Source organism: Tupaia chinensis, unplaced genomic scaffold (genome assembly GCF_000334495.1).
Source record: "Tupaia chinensis unplaced genomic scaffold, TupChi_1.0 Scaffold000099_1, whole genome shotgun sequence".
Lineage (NCBI taxonomy): Eukaryota > Metazoa > Chordata > Mammalia > Scandentia > Tupaiidae > Tupaia > Tupaia belangeri.
The window spans coordinates 4957002-4963125 of NW_006159563.1; positions in this window are offsets into that span (position 1 = coordinate 4957002).

Below are 6124 nucleotides of genomic sequence, written 5' to 3' on the forward strand. Positions count from 1 at the left end.
AAGTGCTCCGTATCTGTGCTGCCCGCCACTGGAGCCACTAGCCACATGTGGCTTTCGAGCACTTGAACTGTGGCCGGTGCAACCGAAGAACTACATATTTAAATGTATGTCCCTTTACTAATTTAAATCTAAATGAAAACAACCAAATATTTACATATGTGACACAGTTTAGGGGGTTAATGCGGGGGGGGGGATGTGGAGGGGTGCTTTGAAGGAGGTCAGGAAAGCTAGGATCTGCAGGTGCTGGCCAGTCTCTCTTGGCCCACAGGCCTTCCACAAACCATCAGTTATCCAAATGTCTCATGAAGCAGGTTCCTCCAACACACAGCCACAAGATTGTTTTTCTTCTCTTTTCTTTTCTTTTTTTGAAATGATTGTAGCTTCTAGCTGCTATTATATAGGCTATTCTGATCCATATGAGAATACTCTACATTTTCTAGCATAGACATTTTTCTCATGGAGCCAGACAGTGGCCCAGCACGTTCTCCCATGCTGACTCACTGTGCTCACCCACAAGCGTGTATCAGGAGACCTCCCTGGGTACGCCAGGAGCACATGTGCCTTGGATCTGAGGCAGGGGTGGATTACAGTGTCAAGACCCTAGTGGAGGTGCTGTCTCTCTTTCTCTCTTCTGTCTCTCTCACACACAGGAAAAAAAAAATTAATGAATAAAAATTTTAAAACTCTAGTTGTACCCAGGGTGCTAACGTCAGTCCAAACCACTAGATGTTTTATAGAGGACTGTAAAGTCAACTTTTAGCTCAGATAGAAAGTATGCCATGATCCATTAGAAATGTGTGCCGTGGCTGCAGGCATAGGCGAAAGGGTGGTCCTGGTTCTTGTATTTGCCAATCCCAAGCCAATTGTTGCTGTGACTTTGCTTCACAATCTGGTGAGGCAGTTACCTTCATCAACCCCGTCTATTCTGTGTAAGTGCCTACCATTGGGTCTATACTTCAATTTATTTTACCTACCTCTCCAATCCATCGCCATGCCCCAACCCCAATATATGTGACATGTTAAAGGGCCTTGACAAGATGTTACTAGAGAGTTTATGTAATTCAGTTAAAGTTTAATCTTTCGTTAAAGAAAGACTTAACTAGGCCAGGGAGACTGCATTAGAGAAAAGAATGTCAGCCTTCTGCTAAAGTACATTAAAATGGAGTCCAGACTGAAGAATCTCTGAGCAGACAAAACCAGCTAGGCCTCAGAAGTGACCTCAACCTTGCTTGATCTGCATACATAAGCAAAACTTAACTTGGGTCATTCCTGATAAAAGCTTGGGGTAGACAGCCAGCTAACATATGACTATGTGACTAAGGACTTTCCAACAAGGTCCCTAAAAAAAGATTTCTCTTGTAATTTCAAACCAACCAAATCATCTCTTTTTTTTGTTTCTGCATTTTCCTAATACTTGTTTCTGATATACTGTCATTGGGACACTGAAACTCTTTTGGTCTGGTGTTTTCCAATTTGCAAATTGCTTCTTCCTCAAGTGAACTCCTTAAAATTTTACTGACCTTGAGTCAACAGATGGCTTAGCAGTTATGTCACTGAACTCCCACATGGCCAACAGCGGTTCGAATCCCAGACCCAGTGACTTGAAACTCACACCAACCGTGTATATGTACATGTGTGACCAAGATCCTGGGAAGAAAATGGAGGAGAAGGGATTGTGATGTGGCCATCCCCCCCCAGGGGGTGATTTCTTACTTTCCTTCTCACTATCTCTGTCTCTTTCTCTCTCTGGCAAGATTTTTCTTTAATACTTCCTGCAAGCTTGCTACTCTGGCCTGGAAGAAAACAAAGCAAATCAACTCCTGGTTTTCTCCAACTCAGTATTATCTAGGACTTTGCACTTTTTGAAAGTACTTCGTTCCAATGATCTCATTTGATACGTATAACTGACATAAAAAGAACAGGTCACTTTTTTTGAGAGAGAGATTTTTGCTATAGGGCATGTGTGCTCACCAGAGAGAGAGAGACAAAGAGACAAAAAGTGAGTAATCACTCCCCAGGGGGATGGCCACACCACAATCCCTTCTCCTCCATTCTCTCAGGATTTGGGGCATGCACGCACATGCTCTTGGCATGAGTTTTAAGCCACCGGGTCCTGGACTTGAACTGTAGTCAACTCCATGAGAGCCTAGCAACGTAACCATGACACCATCTGCTAGTCCCACAGGTCACATTTTTAAAGATGAAGAAATGGAGATGCAAAGTTGTCACCTGTCTTGCTGATGGTCAAGAGGTTGATATTCTATTTGGAGCAGGATTCTCGGATTGACACTAAGGTAAGACCCAGCATCAGGGATCGTGTCGGATTGAGCGGTGGGAGGGTCTGCTAGGCGATGACCTGCACCAGGGACATTTTGTTAAAAACAATGGAGAAAGGGCTCGTGTCCTTCTGGGAGGAGACATGGGGTCTGTGTCACCTGCAGTTCTATGGGTCTGTGTCAAATCTTAAGGAGGAGGAGACTCCAGGAAGAAATTCAGGAAAGGACTTGGCACAGTGTTTCTGAGGGCAAGTAGCAAGTTACAGGTTCTCCTTGACTTACGAGTTTTCAACTTTACAGCATGTGAAAGGAATATACATTCAATAGACACCATCCTTTGAACTGGGAGTCGAAATACATTTTTGATTTATAGTATTTTTGATTTATGGTGGGCTTATTGGGACTTAATCCCACTCTAAGTCTAGGAGCATCTGTATGTCCAGAGTGCAGGAAGGGGAGTCCTCCCCAGCTCTGTGTTGAACACACCAGGGCCTTGACCAGGAAAAACCTCCCAGGATGGAATATGGCTCTGCAGCTCTGGGCTGTGCTGCATGGCATCAGCAGCAGTGGCTTGAGGTGAGAAGCACAGGCAGGCTGTGCCGCTGGGTCATGACAAGGTGCCACTCCTTTGCCCTCTGCTCCAGAGTCTGTTGGATGCAACATGTAGGCTGCTCCCTACTTCACACATGCCACTGATAGGAGATCCAGCCGTAATGGTGACACCCAGGCCTCAGGTGGACTTACAGCAGTAAGGGCCAGAGGAGAAAAGCAGAACTTAGCTAAGACGATGTGAGATGCTGCAGACACTCTCCAAAATACCAAGATGAGACTTGGTGGGGCATTTGCGATTGGGCGTTCTGCATTAGTTAGGGTGGGGGAGAGGTGGTGAAGCAGGGGTTATTATTGTGCACAGTTTTCCCCATTACCAACAGGCTCTGGTGAGGCCTAGAGAAACCAGGGGACGCAGTGCTGTGGTCTGAAAGCTGTGTTTCACCGAAGTCACTGTTGAAACCTAACTCCACGGCAATGGTGTTAAGAGATGAGAGCCCCTGAAAATGTCAGGAACCTTCATGAACAGCACTAGTGCTCTTATGTAAGTGGCCTGAGGGAGCTCGTTTCCCCTTCCTCCATGTGAGGATTCAACAAGAAGGCTCCGTAAGCCCTCCCTGGATACCAGATCTGCCCTTCCTTGATCGTGGGCTTCCCAGACCCCAGAAATGTGAGCAATAAATTCCTGTTGCGTATCAATGACCTAGTCTTAGGCATTGTGTGATAGCAGTGCAGAGGACCAAGACATGTGGCATTAAGCAGAGACAGTACAGTCTGGAATTAATTATTTTTTTGGAGAGGTCTTTGCTATAGGGCACGTGTACTTATCAGAAAGAGAGAGACAGAGAGGCAGAAAGCGAGAAATCCCCCCCTGGGGGAATGGCCATGCCACAATCCCTTCTCCTCCGTTCTCCTCTCGGGATCTTGGGCGCGCACGCACATGCGCCCAGTGTGAGTTTAAGCCACCGGGTCTGGGACTTGAACCGCAGTCGACTACATAGGAGTCCAGCGACATAGCCATTACGTCAACCGCTGGTCCCCAGTCTGGAGTTAATTTTAAAATGTCATACAAACGCTTGCCAGAGGGTTCTACTTGCTGCTGCTGAGGCTCTATAGCCAGACCTGCAGCGAGGTCTGAGAAGTCAGTAGAAGTGAGGAGAAATAAAGCACAGCACATTTGCAATGCCTGGTTCCTTGCACAAACATCTTAAATGGAAGCAAACCTAGATGTATTAATAGTAGGCCAAAGAAAGACCTTGGATGAACAAGTACCCCAAGGTACACGGTGTGGCCATCAAACTAATGAAAAGTAGGTCATGGTAATGAACACCGGACTCGGCTCCGTGGCCCTCTGGTCCCCAGCAGAGGCCAGAACTCTGTACTCTTTGCTTCCAGGGAAGCTTGCTGGGCTCTGAACACACACAAGATATTCAGAAATACTGGTTAGCTGATTACCTAATTTTAAATTCTCATGCATTTACATTTTTCAAGGAAATTGGCAAAGGAAACCAAGTAACTATTTTTGGTTTCTCTGTAGGTTACACTTTATTCTGCACAATCCTGAGCCAATACAGTAAGGACGTACGATTACAAATGGGGTAGTTTTGCAGTTTCCCAGAGGACGAACTTCCTGCCACTGGTATTTATGTGCGGATGCAGAAGACATGGGAAAGAGGTGTTAGTGAGTGGTGTGCAGTTCTTGACATTTTCACCCCCAGTCTTGTTTGATTTTCTCTTCACGCATGTCCAGGTCTTCTTGTTTTGCCTGTTTGTGGGGGCAGGCGGGGAGCTGAAGGGGGAAGAGAGAGAGCAGGGTCCACGCTGTCTTCTCCTGACCCAGGGCTACAGCAGCTCTGGAAAGTTCCATTCTTTCAGGGCCTTGGTGAATGGAGGAGCGAGGAGACTCGCTGTCGGGATCAGGTTAAATCGCCAGCCTCTGAGGGTGATGTCTAGGACAAGGAGGAAGAGATGAGGAACTCCTGTTTCCCACCCCTTCCCTCTTTGTCCCCCCAAAATAATCACCATCCCTTGAACTGGAACCTGTTTCCAGGAGAAGCAGGAACAGCCTCAGGATTTGAAACCCACTGCTCCATTTTTCTCCTCAGCCTCTTTTTCCCCACCCATCTCTCAAAATTTAAAAATACTTTTACTTTATTCTATAAATCGTTTCCTTTTATCTTCGTGTTTACGATTCTGCTGTTATTGTTAGCTTCACTTACTGACACGCTTTTAACTTTCACGTCGTGGCTCTGATTTGTATTTTAATCATATATAGGTTCATTTTAGGTTTTTAATCCCTACTGGAGTTCAGCCATTTATCTTATTTTAAAGCTCATCTAGTTGTATCTTCTTTTGAAAAAAAAAAATGTTTAACATTCTTTCATTGGAAGTGTAACTTTCCTCCCAACTTACTCGACATAAAATGTCTTACCTTTTCTTTCTCTTATTTTAAAAACAACTTTTCGTGTTTTGCTTTATTTATAGCGAAATTTTAAACAAAGGTATTTACTTTAAAATTTCTTTTCTTGTTTAAAATGCTTGACTTTCAGCCCATCTTGTGTTATTGACCTAAATCTTCTGTATAACTTTTCCATTCTTGTTCTTTCAAAATTCTTCCATGATCTTCTTTCAAATGGTCAGCAGAGGTACAGCCGTGGAGAGTGAACAGTGGGAAGCCCCCAGCCAGGCACGTCCGAAGCCATCTTCCCCTCAGCTGCCTCTGCAGGCTTCTCCACATTCTCTTAACCAAGACACCCACCAAGAAAAGGGTTGTTTGACAAAGACCCTGTCCCACCACCTGGCTGGAGGGAGTCTAGGGTTAGTCTCACCCTGCCTCAGACAGGAAGTTTCATTGCACAGAGGGAGCCTTAGGAAAAGGAAGCCCAGGGGCCTCCTTTCTGCCTTTTCTGGGCACTGAGGGCCTTTGGGGGCAAGATGTGTCTGAGTCTGTCTTCCCCAAGTATCTCTGCTCTTCCAAGGGAAATACAATGCCATTTGGAGGCAATGGAAGTGCTGATCAATCTCAGAGTCCTCCTGGAGACAAGGAGATGTCCTTTCTAGGAAATTTTCCTGAAGATCTCCCCAAGTCCCTTTGAAGGAAGTCTCAGGGGAGACTGCCTCCGTCTAGATCTGCCCCTCTGTCACCTAATCCAACATCCCGCACTTCTGCCTTATTTTGGGACAGGGTGTCTGTCATTCAAACTGTTCTTTCTTGTTCAAATCCTGGTAGTGATCCTTGTGAATTCTTTCACTTGTTTGTTTACTTGTTTTTAAGTTTTTTTATTTCTTCCATGCAAAAC